At 40.0% G+C, this 18233-nt stretch overlaps 1 long non-coding RNA gene across 1 annotated transcript in view; it reads left to right on the forward strand.

Moving 5' to 3' along the window:
* The window catches only part of LOC126252547 (uncharacterized), a 29776-nt gene extending 14062 nt beyond the window's left edge, over window positions 1–15714 (forward strand). Inside the window, exon 3 of the long non-coding RNA XR_007545847.1 lies at window positions 14532–15714. This is a non-coding gene — a long non-coding RNA (uncharacterized LOC126252547). The remainder of the gene's footprint in view (window positions 1–14531) is intronic.
* The last annotated feature ends 2519 nt before the right edge of the window (window positions 15715–18233 follow it).

An 18233-nucleotide genomic window follows, 5' to 3' on the forward strand; every position in this document is an offset into this window, starting at 1 on the left:
CAGGAAAATTGAGGTTGGTTGTTGTGTCTGTGGATTGCGAGGTCAAGTTAATTTAACTTTTCGTTTTTCTTCCCTAGTTGAATTTTACTTTCGGATGGTCTGTGTTTACGTCATTGTAGAGTTGTTCGATGCAGCTGGGTGTATCATCTATAAGGCTTTTGATATCATCTTGATAGTGACGTCAAGATACTATACTGTGTTGTTGTTGCTTACTATGCTTTCAAATACTTTGTTTCCAATGTTGTAAGGAAGATGTTGGCGAGAAATCGACTGAGTGGTAACCCCAAGGGGAGTTCACCTTTTTGTGAGTGTTCATTATTTATTTTAGGTGATATATTCAAAAGTCTTTCTTGTCTTCTGATCGTTATTTCATGATGTTGATGGTTCCTATCATGGGAATATCGGTATAACTGGATGTGATGTTGAGTGATGTAAATGTTGCTATTGTGGGTATGTTGAGGTGTTGCTTGCTTCTGTTGTTTGTGTATACTTAATATTCCTGCCAGTATGTATGTGTTTTAAGCATCCGGCTAGATGAAATGCAGGTGCTCTTCTGAAATTACAACTGATTGTATCGATTTTTCGTACCCGTGGGTTTTTGGGGGTCTGTTTAGAGTGGGTACCTTGGAGTTTTTTTGTTTGAGCGATTCATTTTCTGTTTTGTCAGTATGTGTCAGATAGTTTTTTAAAGCAGCTTCTTATTTCTTTCGTATCTTTCTGTTGGATCACTTGTTATTTTTACTTTATCGTCGTTTTCTAAAAATGTTACGGTTTTGTTTTTGTATTCCTCCAGCTACGTTATGACCATAGTGTTGCCCTTGTCTGCTTTTGTGATGAGACCCTTACTGTTTCTAAGTTTATTCATTATTCTTCTGAATGTTTTTTTCTCCTTATCTTTTTCGTTCCTGACCAAATGTTACTGTTTCTTTTTCCCTCATAATGCATCTAATTTACTCTGCAACTGACTCTCCTGCATCCTCAAAGAACTACAAGTTATTTTCTTGTAGTTTTATTATGTATTCACTTTCTGTGATAAAATTCTCCATTATTTTGTGTGTAATGTTTCTGAGAACCTTGTATTTAGGTGCTTTATTTAGCAGATTTTTTTCTTCGTTAGTGAGTTATGTGCCAGTAAGGTCGACCAAACGTTTATACAGTAGAATGTGTGGTTTGTCTGCCTTCTGTTCCTACATTTATGGTAGTACTTTGTTTCAAAAGTTTGTTTACTTCTTCTTGTTGCTTTTTCCCATTATAATTTTATTAGTGTTTCTGTAGTTTGTTTGACAGTAATCATGATTTCATCAAATATTTCAGAGATTTTCATGCGACTTTCTAGTTCTATATGAATTTTGAGTAGTTCTACATAGAGTTCCTGTTTCATGGGATCTACACATTTAATTTCCTGATTCAACCAGCCAGTTTAGCTTTTCTTGCTTGGTATAAAATGGGCTGCAGCTGACACACTGTTTACATTTACTTGTATAAATTTGAGTATTACATAATGTAAACGAGAGATTCTGTTGTACTTTGTCTTTAGAACAAATTTATGGTGCTCTGCTCTAGTATTTCAGAATTTTTTGTTGAGCTTACTTGGTAATGAGTGATATGGCGTTGAAAATTTCATCTTCTGTTCCCAAATTTGTGAATACTTTTCTTAAAATATGAAAACAGCTATAGGTACAAATAGTAAAGAGAAACTTTCCGGTTATTTAATTGAAAGAAAGTGAAAAAAAAAACACTGGTACTAATGGTGCTTAACTTCAGAAAAACACGTCTGGTTAAGAAGAAGAAAAAATTTGTCAGCAACTCGGAAACAAGAATGAGGTTCAACCTCAACATAATCCTTTATATGTTGGATACAGGCAGTGGGAGGTGTTGACGTCTGAGCTGATCCCACACATGTCCTATCAGAGATCCTTCTGGGGATTGTGCGGGCCACTGGGGTACTTCATCACCATGCAGACAGTTCATAGAGAAGTATGTAGACAAGTATTACCCTTTCATAATATGGCACCACGTTATTGTAGCATGAAAGGTAACATCTGCTGATGTAGGTGTCCTTTATGTACTCTTGTGCAACCAGAGTTCCCTCAGACACTACCAGCAACGATCTGAAGTCTTACCGGGTGGTTGTCTCCAACATGATGCCGGAAGTAACACCGCTGTGCCTCTCCCGAGGTCGCCATTGTAGTCGCCAACGATGGCCATCCAGGACAGCGTAGAACCGCAGTACATTGCTGAACACGGCGCGATGCCATTCATCAGTAGTCCGTGCTTCCTGGTCGTGGTACCACGCAAAATGCAGCCGTTGTGTCATGTGGTGTTAATGGCAGCCTAAGCATAGGATGGCCATTCCCTAGTCCACCTGGAGCTAGTTCCTGACCAGTCGTGCAGGACGTCACAGAACATTGCACAGCGCCCGTTACTCACCACATGTGGCAAACACACATGTGAAGGTTGCGGCGGGGCGGGGTCGGTTTGTCTTTCGTACTGCTGTTATTAAAATGTCCACCTACCTCAGTACGGCTTCCGCTCGACGTCCCTTCACTCCCCAATCGTAGGTAGTTACTAGGCAGCGAAAAAGCAGCGTTGAAGAAAAATGCCACCTAATACCTACCCTGCTGAGGCCGCGTAACTCTAATAGTGAAAAACAGTGCTATGAATCATCGCTAAGACAAAATTCTGCAGCCTCCTTTCAGCCACTGGCTCCAAGTCTTACTGCAATGAATGTTATCCCACAATAATTTGCTACGTTACAAGGAGTTACGATGTGCTTGGTGCACAATAATGTAATTGTCTCTTCTGGACGTCATATGCTCTCAGTCGGAAACATGATGTCGAATATGACTGCTCTCACGTTCACAAGCAGTGCAACACTGGACCACTGCCTCAGCCGAATGTCCTACCAATCTGGATGTTGCACAATTAGACGAGTTGGTCAAATGGAGGCCCACGGTTAGGCACCTTCCAAAGTGTCACATGGCGATAATGCTGTCTCTCACGACTGTCCGACAACTTCAAGTTCCTTATATACGTTACCAGTATGGGTAACAACACTAAACACGAACAACACTCTTGAACTCTGGTGGCCGCTCTACCTGTCATACAGAACTGCATACGCACCAATGGTATGCATGCATATCTGACCATGTCTTCTGGGTGCTTCACTTTTCTTGTCATGTAGTGAACATTTTGTAACACAGGAATGAGGAGTAGAGGCAACTAATATTACAGATTAATATCAGTGACAAAGACAAAGCCACAAAGTTCGTAATTCCCTGTGACTTATCAACTGCTTCAGAGGCAGAATTTTGAAAGTATTCGACGATGTATTGAACGAAGTGGAATAATCTTTTCCTGTGCCTGACTAAAATCAAAATTTATTTTGGAAAATATGGTCTTTAACCCTCTGCTTACCAGGAAACCCGCATAGTGTTGCCTATCAGTTTGGCTTCTCAGGCCCGTGTTGTTTAAACTAACATAAATTGACACTATTGTGATTACCTATGAGGTGAATGACTTTTCAGGCCCAAATAAATTGTATATTTAAAGTTAAAATGAGTATGTATATTTAAAGTTTACATTTTAAACACAATTTTTATACTTTTACTGGTATCTTTTATTCTTACTGAAAATGTGCTCAGGGTCTACAGACAATAACAAACTGTTTTGAGCATACACGTTTGGCGCATTTATAACAGGTAACTTGACTTTCTCTATCGTTCTTCTCTACACAATAAGCACATCTTCTCCTTTTCTTAGCTGGTGGTTTCACTGCGCTTCCTTCATCCGGTGCTATTAATGAATTCATTAACTTCTATACCCCTGCTAGCTGCTTTCCCAAATTGATTATGGAAGTCAGAGGTCTCTCTTTTTTTATTGGTAACCAGTATCATCCAAATTATGTATGCATTCATTAAACTTATCGATCATGTTGAAGAAAACCACCAACGGCCAACGCCTTGTTTTTCTCTTCAAACTGTAGCGTCATTTCTTCCGGTCCATGGAGTTAACGCCACCCTCTCTGGCTTTGAATCTCATAATATCTTCGGACTTCTTTACTCGTGATGGTAACACCGTTGGTTGGATATGAAGAGAGCTAAGGACGATAACAATTTTTTCTTAGGAAGATAAGAGTCTGTCATCACATCTGGTTGAAAACCAAATAGTGTAGAGTTTACTTCACGTCCTTTAGATGTAATAAAATAGGCAGGTATCTCACCTTTGTTTTTTCCGATAGTACCATCTAGTGTCAGATCTTCTGGCAACAAATAATGAGCTAAATCAAAAAACAAGATATGTAAGAAAATTATCACAGTTGATATTACGCCCAGACTTTCCAAGTTCACAACGTTCTCCCCAAGTTTCTTCCTACTTTCCCGAATTCACTTTACTCTTCCAGCAGCAGGTTGTTCCGTTGTCACAAACTGCCCAGAACTTTATTCCGCGTCTACTAGGTTGTGATAGTATGTATTGTCGAAATGGTCGGCGACCTCTAAGTGTGGCCAACTGCTCATTCACTGCCATACACCATCCCGGAATGTAGGCATCGTTAAGGGTAGTGTCCCACATCTCAAAAACTTCCCTGTTTGGTTCCAGTTTGTCACTTGAACTCTGTTTACGCCGGGCTGGGCTGCTGCAATATCAAAGCGCAACGTCCTCAGAATACCATGGAAGCTGCTGCGAGACATAATTTCACTGAACAGTGGTCGGCCAGTCTCATCATTCCAAAGCAGACTGATATCTTTATTGCTTGGCTAGTAAGCGCCAGTCAGGATCAGAAGACCAAGAAAATTTCTCATTTTATATATAACTATATCTACCCAGCCCGTAATAAAGTATTCGACTTTCCTTGATGGTCCACATACACACTTTTACAATGCGTTTTACCCTAAAGAACAATATAAAACAGGTTGCTTCATTATCACAGTCCCTGATCGAATATCTTGTAGGTCCCTGGTCGTCTTTCAATACATCCCATTCTACTCCTCCTATTAGGAATTCCAACTTGAGGAGCTGTGGCCCATATTTCATTCCCGTTAAGAGAAAACAGTAAGTCACACTCAACAGAATTTGCTCTAAAACGCTCTTCTCATCTCCGTAAAGGGATTCTTCATGACCATCCCCTTCATCTAATTCTGAGTTGTCATCGACCTGTACCTCAGTACCATTGTCACTAGAAGATTCACATTCAGTAGATGGGTTTCCAGAATCAGAAGACTGCTCCAGCAATTCCCTTACCTCCTCCTCTGATAGTCATTTTCTCCGTAATATTTTCAGTTTGCACAACAACAACTGTTATGAAATAATACACCAAAGTAGACACGTGCTTATCGGAAGGAGGACCGTTGAACACTGAAAGAACAACAGCGCGAGTCAAAAATGGCAAATGATGTAACATACGCTGGACAGGTAGACATCTAGTTGTTGAAAATTTGCTTCTAACTGCACGGGCCTGCGAAGTCCGTGTCGGGAGAAAATGTGCATCAGCAGTTTAACACGAAGCTGCAGGTAAAATTTTATAGTTTTACACAAAATTATGTCTAACTTGACAAATTAGGAAAAGTAATATAATTTCATTAAAATAAAATGTATTGGTACTAACAGGGAAGATATAAAACACCACCGAAGGGCCTCTGAGGACAGATGGTTGATAAAGGATTGTTGTTGATGATGATTATGTAAAGAGTTTATAAGTTTTTAAATATCATTTCCATTCCAAGTGGTACCAGGACATTCAAGCAAATAGTTACAGTGGGCAAAATTGAAGAACGGAATAGTATATGTAGAGAAATACCAAAACTTAGTCTTGTCGATGCATTAACGATTTAAGTTTATTATTTGTTAGTTCCAAAATTAACTGTAGGATTAAACAAGGCCAACTCGATATTTAACAATCTGATGCACTAGCTCTAAAAGAATCAAAACTCCCGAAAAATATATTGGTATGTGATCTAAACAGTAACATTACGCTTCTCTCTGTAGTGTGGGCTAGCAAAGTCATATCAATAACCTCAAAATATCAATCAGCCACTCCTGCCGTTGTGACCCAACGGGAACCTTGTCACTATTCTGTATGACTGAAGGTACAGGGAGAAAGTTTATTTTTCGCTTTGAATGTGTCATTCATTTGAACGCACTGTATAAAATTTCTTATAGATTAAAAGAGTGTGCCACAGCGTGCTTTCAAACTAAAAGTGTCCCTCCTAGAAGCAGTTCTCTTCCTGACCTGAACATATACCTTAAGGATAATTGGCAAAGTAGTTGTCGGACCATCGACATATAGGACATGCGCTCTGTATTATTCGTTGTTAGTGATGGGGAGGTACACAATTACAGGTGAGAAGTGTTAACGGAAAATTACTACAAGACTTAAGACAATTATGAAATACTCGTACATTGCCAGAAATGCTTTGAAATAAAGAAGAAGGGGTTTGTGGTGAAAATAGTAAGTACTGAGCGTCCCTGACAGTAATCAGTCTGCAGTCTGTACGAGGTTGCTCTGTGCTTAGTATATGTCCAAATAAATAGATTCCCTGTCACCGTCAGCATTGGCAACAATGCAACGTATTCTGATCGAAGTTAATTACTTGTCTGTATATTAAGTTCAATGCACATAATAACTCTATCTAACAGCCCACTACAAAACTGTTGAATGAAATTTCATGGGGCATAGCTCGGTTTTAATGATCCTAAGAATAAATAATATGTGCGTTCATGGAGACCACAAATCTAATTTTTAAATTCTGAGTACGCCCCGCGTTAAAAATTTTGCTAATGTTGAAACTCAGTTTCAAATTTCTTGATTTCACGAACTTGCTATGCGAGAATGCATAGTTTGAAGCTGACCCAACCCACCAAAGAGAACCTAAAAATGAATGTATCTACAAATTCGGTATGTAGCAGAATCATCGTCAGTTTTCACAACTGACTCACTTCACCCTTCTTGAATTTTTACAGGCTTATGTTACAACATACGGCGTCTTTTTCCCATATTTACGCTTTTCCGCACTCTTGGTAAGCAATGGTGTCGTTAGTGTACACATCTCTTTAAAAGCGCGACACACATTGAATGAAACTTACCCATGGTGTAAAAAAACTATCTTTCGCTTTTCTTATACACAGTGAACGAAACAGAGCATACGGTTACATTTCAAACGGAGTCATTTCGTCTCGTCCTACATCGCTACACTGACTCATTAGCTGTATTCATTGTCTGTCCTCTCACGCACAGCTGTCTTAAGCACGTGAAACAGATTTCTAGAATCAATTTTTGGGGGATCAGTAAACATTATTTTCCTTAACAGGTACAAAACAAACCTTTATTTCAAAAACCAATTACAATCTTAGTAGACTCGTTTCTAATGAATAAACGACAGAAGACTCATTAATTCAAACGGAAGACAGCGATGCTTTAACCGGCTGTTGGCGGCTCCATTACTCAGAAGTGCTGGGGATGTTCGCGAAGCGTAATCAACAGTGCTACAAACATTTCATATTTTAAAGACAATTGGAGGAAATTTCTGTCTCACCATCTCGAAGTACCTTCCTAATCAATCAGCTACGAATAGGTCTCTTCAGATGAATCGTTAGCTCGTACCATCTTGTCAATTCCTACAAGAAAGGAAAATGATTTATCTTCAACGAAGGTCCATGTTCAGCTCAATTTCGATTGAAAATTCTGTGCTGGTGTGAATGATGCGCTAGAGAATATGGACCTTGGGATAAACTAATTTCATACAAAGAAGTAAATTTTCATTAGTGTCATCAAAGCCTCATTCCTCCGTCATAATATCTTATACGAATGTGCATGATACACTGTCATGAATTCACCTATGCATTTCACTGCATTTTATGCAGCATCGTGTTGAACAATGTCACGTGTTCTTGTGTGATACAATCTCCTTCTGGATATCTCAATTGTCCCCGGCAATCACATTTGGATATTAGCTTCTCTCATAAATATCCAGTGCAGAGTTATTTCGTTCATTGGTGTTAATCGATTGTTGGAATGTACAGAACATTTATGACGGCACGAACACCTGTGTCTGTGGAGTCATTAATGATTCATTCCCTATTTCGCAGTATCTACTAAAAAACCGTCTGACATTAATGTATTTTCAGAACAATTTTTTGATAAGAATTTTTTATGTATACTTTAGTGTCGACCTTACTTCTACTTGTCGACCGTATTTAGATTAAAGACACATTGCAACGCAGTATTTACGTTGCTTACTGTCAGCATGCCACACTAAAAATTTCATCCGTGACAGTTGTTGCTTTATAAGCATATACTGTATTAAACTTGATATTATCGATACAATTACCTATTTGCTGACAAAGATAGTTCCTCAAAATGTATGAAATCGCAGTCTCGACACCAAATAGTAATGCTTTTTACTAGGAACTAATGTTGCTATCAAATAAAATTTATGTACTTGAAAATAAATATCACGATTCGGTTATAAGAGAGTAAAATGAATGAGTAAAGTTGATTTCTTTTCTAACTCAGTTTTCTCCCTTTTTCCCTAAGTTTTAACCAGTTGTTTCTGGGATGGAGCAAGGTTCTACCTGGGTAAAAGTCAGCAGTGCTCACAGTGCAGGAAAGAACACAATCGTCCCTCACTACCATCGTAACTCATCTTCGATTCTTGTCGTTCCTGTTTTATTTTCTATTTTCTTGTAAAGTCTTAATTTCCTCCATCAGCTGACAATACTATAAAGCGCCAAATTACAATGCTAGTCTTCAGTATAGTATGCGATTTTTAGTGTGACTTCAGTTACAAACGTTTTTTGACTGCTATCCCAATAATTGCATAAGCATACCACCTACCCATACTCATGTTAGTTGCGATAACAATAAGTGCTATGTGACAAAACAAATGAGAAACAGAGAACGTATAACAATGTCATTACCACAAGATCTTGTGCTCACTGCTGAACGTTGTGACCCCATGAACCAAACGTTTCCATTCCATTCTCGATGGTTACCAGCTACTTTTAGAGCCTGCTGAAGGGGTAGACTGTAGATTGTTTGATCTGTCCACCTGCTCGCTGGTGTTCCCCTCAGTCTCTTTCCCTCGATCTTTCAAAAATGGTTCAAATGGTTCTCAGCACTATGGGACTTAACATCTGTGGTCATCAGTCCCCTAGAACTTAGAACTACTTAAACCTAACTAACCTAAGGACATCACACACATCCATGCCCGAGGCAGGATTCGAACCTGCGACCGTAGCAGTCGCGCGGTTCCGGACTGCGCGCCTAGAACCGCTAGACCACCGCGGCCGGCCCTCGATCTTTCCTTCCACGATTATTTCCTTTAGATTTTCTGCAGCTTTTCTCACAAAATTACCGAAGAACTGGAGAATATTTTGGTTGAAACGAAAAGAAGGGCGCCCGGATATATTAAGTACGTCAATAATTGACACATTTGTTCTTCTTTCGGTTCATTTTATGCACAGTATCCTGTGCCTGCATCAGAGGTCAAATGCATCAATACGCTGCTTGTCTTTGGCCTTTAGGTCCATGTTTCTCAAACGTAAAAGACAACGGAAAACACAAGTCTTTCAACGTGCCGGATCTTTGCGATGTTCGCCATGGCTCTGTCCTGTGCCTCTAAAGCGATGAGTCTTCTCATCCTATCTTCACAACTTCCCATGTCCCAGATGGTTGACCCAAGATAGATGAAAGAATGTACAACTTCCATTTCCTTTTATCAATCTTAGGACTTGCCTAGAAGGATGTCTAATCCACATGATAGACTAATGCCCTTTTTCTTTGTTAGGTGCTCAACTAGTTCACCTTCGATTCTGGCTAAAACCGCGATTACATAGGAGGTTATTACTAGTTCTACCAATAGTTGACATGTTTTTAGTCCAGCCATTAAGAGCATTTCCTGTGACATGTTCTGCATAGAAGTTGTGTAGTTGAGGGGACACAACACAGCCCTGTCTGACAACTTTTGATATACTAAAGATATGAAACAAGCCGCGAGCTGATAATTCTATAGTTTCTGATCAGTTCTGTCAAGTATGGTGAGATACCGAAATCTGCTAGCGCCTGCCACAACTTTTTCCTGGCAACACAGTCAAAGTCTTTCCTGTAGCCAAGGAAGCAGAAGAAAACAGGAATAGAGAAATGTCACGATTTCTCGATTATTTGTTGTATCTTGAGAATCTGTTCACGAGTTCTTTCCCTTCAAGAAAACCTGCTTGCTCTGTAGATATGTGACGCTGAATATACGGATTTAAACGCTGGTTTAAGATGTAGAGCAAAATTTTGCTAGCATGGGATATGAAAGTAATAGTTCTGTGGTTGGTGCAGGACAGACGCTCAGTAGCTCGGTACGGGCTTTTGTTAAAGTTTCGAGAACATACCTTCACCGAAGAGTCAAGCAGTATATTGCTCCCTCCTACGTATATCACACAAAGAGACCATGAGGACAAAATCAGAGAGATTAGAGCGCACACAGAAGCATACCGACAATCCTTCCTTCCACGAACAATACGAGACTGGAATAGAAGGGAGAACCGATAGAGGTACTAAGGGTACCCTCCGCCACACACCGTCAGGTGGCTTGCGGAGTATGGATGTTGATGTAGATGTAGATGTAGAGGGATGAAGAGAGACTTCGACCAGTCTTACGGCCACTACCCAGTTTCCCATATTCTTGTATACAATGAACCCAACACGTCAGCACCTTCCTGCCCCATTTCTCTGATGATATTCTCATACGTATTGTCTAGACTAGGCAACATCTTCAGATTGTAAGTTCTAATATAAGTTCTGCTTGACTGTCCGTACTGTTTTTAATTCCAGATTACAACTTTACACACTACCATCCGACGTTTCAGCCGAGAACCATATTTACACAGTATTGTTTGCACCTTGCAACAGTGTCTTCCTTGTTTCCGATAGGATTGCCAGTCTCATCGTCCACCACCGTCACAAGAGGATTAAATTCACCTGTGATGCTGTTGAGTTTCTTGAAGAGCTCACACACTTGGTTTCGATTATGTTGATGACCTAGCTCATCACAGAAACCGTTAATGAAGTTTGACCTGTCCTTTCTACAGTACGGCTTTAAACGCTGGTTCAAGATGTAGAGCCAACTTTTGGTAGCATGGGATATGAAAGCAACAGTTTTCTAGTTGGAGCAGTTGTATTTCCTTCCAGAGACTTTTGTATTTCTTGATCCCGGATAGAGCGGATTCAAGTTTTCTTCGGATTGGTTGTCTCTTTAATTAATTGCAGTGTGGATTGTGATATCCAAGGATGTTTAGTACTTAATGGTCGTTCTGATGTTGGAGCGGCGAAGAAACGACGTCCTTCATTCGACCCCATGTTTGTGATTCTGGTGCTTCCTTACCAAGACTGATGTTGTGGAGTTCTGGTCTTGCAAGATCGCCAGATTCTCGAAGAGCTTCCTTGTTTATGAGACTTAGCTGTCTTTCTCCGCTATTCTTGGTGGAGTTCACCTTAATCCGCATTTTTATGGACAGCAGATTGTGACCAGCTTCACCGTCAGCTCCAGAAAAGGTCTTACTGTCCAAGATTAAAGTCTTCGAACTAAGATGATGTCAGTCTCGTTTCTTATACAATCACCGGGTGACACACAACTTTACAGTCGTCTTGCGTGATATCGTAACATAATGTTGCAGACAGTCATGTCGTTACACAGAAATCTAGTAAGTGCCTTCCTGGTTCATTTATCTCATAGATTGTAAGTGGGTGTCTTATTGTATCTCCAATTTCAGAATTGAAGTCTCCTCGAACTGTCACCTGTTGCTTGTTACAGATCATACTAAGGACTTTTTCCAGTTGTTCATAGAACTCGCCTATCTCCTCATCCGACGCTGCGATTCTTGGGACGGAGATTCAAAGGTTATTGAGTTCATAGGAGAAAAACATTCGATTTAATAGGCATTATACTGTCATCAACGGGCTCATAACCGATAACACAGCTGTTCAGATTTCTAGGAACAACTATTGCAACACCGTTTCTGCCTTGCTCACTGCTCCGTGGAATGTACACATTATTCCTTCCTTGGGCATGAAACGGCCACTTTTTCTCCTGTGAGTGTCACTAAGCTCAAAAATATCACGGTCATTTCTTTTTCTACAATGGAAAGGAAGGTTTTCCACGCACAAACCATGTTGCAATCGAAATACTTTCTGTTCACCGACTGTTTCACGCTTGATTTGGTTACCCAACCCTCCGCTGAGTTGTTCGGCTTAACAGAAGCACCACGTGTAGGTAAGAAATTGGAGAATGGAGGTGACAGAGGCAAAGGTAACTCACTTCCTGAGTTCTCGAAACCACATATCACACTCAATTTTTCTTGACAGTCTCATGGCGTTCACAGACTCCTCCGTATTACAAAGTAAAGAAATATTTTCTACAGTAATGTGTTATTTTAATTCTTTCGTGACTTCAGAGGAATTTTGTGTATGTTTCTTCTAGAATATTAATCAAAACTTGCGTTTCCCATCGTTATGATAAATGATAATCAATGTTCCTTGTTCATTATGTCAGTATGTATTTTCTTCTTTTTAATTATAGTTCAATTTCGATTCCTTGCTCTGAAACTTTAATTCTCCTATAAGTGAAATATTATTATATATAGCAGTGGTTCCCAGATGGTGGCACGCATACCACAGGTGATTCGTAAGGACGTTTCAGATGGTACGCATGCAAGTAAACAAAACACATACTGATAAAAGTAAAATTATTATACCATGTGACTTTACTTTTAAAGTAAAAGAAAAGTGAAAGAAATGATCGATAATACCAGCATTTGTACAATGTTGAAATGGATTTACCGCATAATGTTGCTTTGGATTATATACAAGATACGGGTGGGTCTGATTATACCATTCCCATCCCTCCCTTCATGTGTCTTCGCTGCTTTGGCCGGAATGATTCACTTTCTTTGTGTTGTTTTGCAACTGCCCCCATCTTTTACGCTGATCCGATGTTGACGCTGCAGTCATTGTACACTGAACGGTTTGTTGTTGCTACTGTCGCTTTGTTGGGCGTTGCCTCAAGTGGTATCATGATGCTAAGAAACATTGCTTTTGGAAACGGGGTATGCGTTTCACAGCGAGCTTATCTTGACTACTATGATTACGATGTGGAGTTTAACTTGATTGTGTGACTTACACGTGCTTGTGTTTTATGTTAACTATAAAGCTATTTTTAACTCAGAAACTTCGTTTTACCTTCAAGGAAGCAGTTAAAGAACCTAAACCAACACCTAACCGCCAGTATGACGAAAACTACTAACGATTTGGCATTACAGTAAATGCCGGTACAGAAACCAGTGGTAGCCCAATCCCGCAATGCGTTAGTTTCTTTGGAACGCTTTTAAATCAAAGCATGAAGCCTTCGTTCTTGAAACATCGTCAAAGTTCCATGGCTTTGAGTTAGTTGGTAAACCTATTGACTTTTTTCAAAGAAAATCTCCGATTGGTGAAAATGAGTCCCAATACTTAGCAAATTTTAATAACGCCGATACTAACTTGATAACAGCGTTACACGTGGCTGGTTTTAGTATTGCAAAGGAAGGAAAAGTTCACAAATTTGTGAGTTTCTCTTACCGCCCGCGGCTAGGGAGATGGTGTAAGCAGTTTTGGCGGAAAAAGGGCCATAAAGAAATAAAGTTCCGTTATCCAACAACAGGGTAAAAAGGAGAACTGGTGACAGTCTTCAAATAATGAAGAAAAGTTATTACAGCTGCAAAAGCGCATTTATTTCGCTCTTCAAATAGACGGGAGTATAGAATCACAAATATGGCGCAGCTACTCGTTCTTATACATTTTGATATCATGAAGATATGAGACAAGAGTTTTTTACTGTGGAGACCACTTGAGTCAAAAGAAAACATTTTCAATATTATTGGCCTTGATTTGTTAGAAGTAGGTATTTATTGACAGAAATGTGTATTTACTTGTGCAGTGGGGCAAAGCCAAAGCATGGTACTTAATATGTCTGGAAGCAAAAGTGAAGAAAGTAGCACATAAACTGTATAATACACGGAGAAGCATTGGATTCTGAGAATATGCTAGAAACTCCTCATTTTGTATTGACAGAGGCAAGGACTCTAAACTCACGCTCATTCACGCTGTTGTGTGAAGCTAAGGGAGATTTAAAAGTTTGCTTTATACTGAAGTAAAATGGCTCTCTCATGGCAAGATATTAAATCCAATCTTTAAACTGAGGAACGAAGTTTTTACGTTTTTTTTATGTTTCTCAGTGACAAGAACAAAGACATGCAGAAATATTTCTCTGATTAGTGCTTACTATGATTCGCCTATTAATACTGCTATATACACAACACCAACCAGTCTTCAAAACTGTGTAGAACTCTCCAAATTCTGTAACTGTCTCTGGAATAGCCTGTCTAAATTTCCTTCTGTATAATTTCGAAGATACAGATATATAACCATCCATTTACAAACCATAAAATACCAAAAAATTCAAACCACTTTGTCATTTTTACGACTAATTTATTTGTAATTTTTTTTTCAGACCAATAAGAAGAAACAAACTGACCAACTACACCAAGCAATTGTGCATCTTAAATAAGTAGAGTGTAAAACAAAAATTTTACAGTGATATGTGAAAATCAGAACAACCTGTCTCACCTTCTGTACAATGTGTAATCGTAGTTAGCCCTTGCAGCATACATGTGTTTTTTCAAATAAGAAATATTTTTGTGGATAATTAATGACAAATATTTATGTAATTGTGATGTAATAATTGTGTATTCTATTGGATAATGTGGCTTCATTCGTGTTTGTGTACTCCAAAGTTTCACATCTGTTTAGAAGCTTTACAAAATTCGCCACAATATTGAATCTAAACTGCAGAAGCTAGAAAACGAGTATAGGATAAAAGCCGAGTCCAATATACGCTGTGGAGACAACATTTAGAAATGCAACAAAAAACTCCTGAAATTCGGTAATTTTCTTTACAGTCCAAGATAAATAATATTCTAGATCAGGCATGAGCCTATGAAAAGTAATTGCAACTCGTCGTATTGGTCCAAGACGTTTTTTCGTGTATTTAACTCCCGTTTCGATTGTGTGAACTGTTGTGAGTCTTCTCAGCTTGCCGGCGATGTTCCGTGTTGTTATAGCCTGCACAACCGGAATTATCACTTCAGTCTGTGAATGTCACAACATTTGTGCATGTAGTGAATAAACTTTCTGTGAAAAAAGGAATAGTAACATCATTGGTCGCCTCTGCGTATATTGTCATAGCGCTTAAGGGATGAGTGCTCAGACGGAATGAATATGCGTTTTCAAGCTATTAGTCAGTCATTATAAAAAAAAGAGAGGAAGAAATATTTTACTTGTTACCAGAATTCAGCTGGATTCTTTGGAGCTGCAACGTGCAAAACCATATTTGGCTTTTATACTGCGCAGTTTTAAGATTGCTTCCTAGTTCTCGAAATTTCAGGAAGCACAGGTTTTCAGCTTCAAAGAATCGGCGTATCTCTTACGGGTCAATTTCTCTCTCCAAATGCAAAAACTATAAGTGTCCAAAATCTATACTATATTGTAAAATTTGTGTAAATATTGTTGTTGTTATTGTAATCGTTTCTTGCCACCTATCACATCGCCTGATGCATCAACTGAAATGTCTACATTCTGTGTATATAACACGCAACAATTAAAATTATAAACGGGTATTTATTATAAATGTAAAAGTCAACTATATAATAAATGTGATTGCTCTAAATTTAGACTGCAATTTTATTTTTCCTTTTTTCCAGTGAGGAGTTAAACAAAACTTTCAAAATGCGCTTGATCTGAATGATCACTGAATCTATTCAAACAATTGTGGTTTATGAATCTCTAATTACTTTCCGAAATAATTGCTGTGAAAACTGTACATAGTAATACGAAGTTCATTAAAGTAACATTTCCAGATGATATGTGGATTTAGGTTCCGGACACCATAAAGTACTGTGTGTTTAAAAAAATATGGCTTTGCATCGAAAACTTATATTTGCTCACCTTGTATTTCCTACTTAGAGTTCATCGGCTCCCTACTTGGAAGAACTCTTTTTATTGAAGCTGCTCTACTTCAGTCCAAAGGTAAAAGGGAAAAAATATTTATAATCTAGAAGAAGTTTATAGAAATTAGAGACTTTTGTAGTGGGACAGGAGGATCGTGGTTATCTCAGGTACCCCGTCGATTAGACAGTAGAGTTAGAGAAACACTACATTATTTATTGCATCAGATACTGCAGTTGTGTTGGCACAATCAGCTGCCAGGTTCGCACGTCGGCTATGGAGTGCGGAGAAGGCACTGGAGACGGCAAGCAGCCTTTGCGGACAAATTACAATGGATAGTAAGCCATGGTGAGGCAGACACACGCCGTCAGCGCTAGGGCAGGTGGGGCAATGCAAAATGAGCTGCAAAATCGTCGTCTGCTGCAGCCGGTCCAGTTTGTGGCTCAGTGCAATGAGCAGGCAGAGTTGAATCGGCGACCCCAGCGTGGACTGCAGCGGCGACGGACAGCGGAAGTAGTGAGTGTCCACAGAAGGTAGGCGGCGAAAAAGCACGTGGTCCGACCCAGTGGTGAACCCTGGACTCCCGGTTAGGTGGCCTGGAATCCGCAGCAGTCAACCAATGGGTGGCGCCCGTCCGGAAGGCACCAGTTCGACACACTGCAGCATCAGGTCTATACGCAGACTGCAGCAGCTAGCAGAGGTGGCGTCTAGCAGTAGCAGATACACTGGTACGTAAAACTTAAGGACGAAAGTAACTTTCTCATGACGTGGCACTGAAACTTGGAGCACGGTTTGGAAGAACTGCTATAGTACAGTATTGTGTAGCATAGAAGGTAAGCGAAAGAAACACACAATGAGATGAACAGAAACGACGTTTCTTTACAAAGACTATAATTATACTGAATTCACCAAGATTAATGATGGTTCACATGATATGAAAAAGGGTGGGACATGGTTCTTAATAGGGTGAGTGATAACCACGGAGGGCAATGCATGACCATCAACGTGCTTCCATGCCAGCCATTGGGTTCATACGGAGTTATTGTGGTATGTCGTTCCGTTTTTCCACTAGAGCAGTTGGCTACTTCTGGATGGTTGTTGGTGCACATTTATGCGCTGCAGTACATCTCCCCAATGCTTCTCACACGTGCTGGATTGGATCGGGAGAACCGGCAGACCAGTTCATTCGTCGAATAAGCTCTCAGTCTAAGAGCTCCCCCATTTGCGCAACATTAAGCCTCTTCACACCATAACGTCAAAACGATAGTGTGCAGAGCTCTTCACAGAACTTCAGAAAAGGCCACAACTGCCGACATTATGGAGCTTCTGACACCTCAGAAACAGACTCCAGCAAACAGGTTAGTGCTCCCTATTCCATTGCTGCAGAGGTTTCTACGAAGCCTCCTCAGGCAGTCAAACCAAATGGGAAGCGTCAACTACAGAAGGAGACAGGTTATAAACTTTCGGACCATGTAGACCTGATTTCGACGGTTCTAATGATTCGGCTTTGGAGACAATGGAAGCCGTAGACCCCTGAAGCAACGATATAGCCCTCCAGACTGTTGCAGGATTTATTCTTAGGTGGAGCGACGAAATTAATGGAATACTTCACCGTTAAATGGCCCTCACACTACAGTTTAACATCAGTGGGTTCAGAAAGCATGTCAAGGAATTAAAACTCCTAGCACAGGAATAATCCCGATGCATGTGTCTACAACAAACGTATTAAACCTACTGCCCCCCTTGTGTTTCAGGGCTTTACCATCCATTGCAAGGATGGGGAACGGGCCAAGGAAGGGTTAGCTGTGTTTGTAGATAACCTATACCTCCCCTCTGCTCTACCCCTGGTAAGTTCTGTATGCCCTTTGTTTTACCACCACAGGAAGCGATAGATTCTGAGGCTCCCGCAGTTCTCAAGGACCAACTCTCCCGACCATTTCTCCTACAGGGACGCTTCAGTGTATGCACTGTATTATGTGTCTCACACTCTACTTACCTTAGGGTTCGAGTTTGAGAGAGACTCATAATATCGCAGGATCTGTGCATCCTCAACAAGGACAGTCCCACTCATTTCCCTGCTGCCACTGGGACGTCCTCAGCTGTAGATCCCTCTTTCTGCTTCCCTGCGCTCATCTACTCTGCTCAGTGGGAAGCAACTGATGACCTACGTTCCAATATCTATTTTCTACTCTGTATTCACTACATGCAG

The sequence above is a fragment of the Schistocerca nitens genome, chromosome 4 (assembly GCF_023898315.1).
Source record: "Schistocerca nitens isolate TAMUIC-IGC-003100 chromosome 4, iqSchNite1.1, whole genome shotgun sequence".
Classification (NCBI taxonomy): Eukaryota; Metazoa; Arthropoda; class Insecta; order Orthoptera; family Acrididae; genus Schistocerca; species Schistocerca nitens.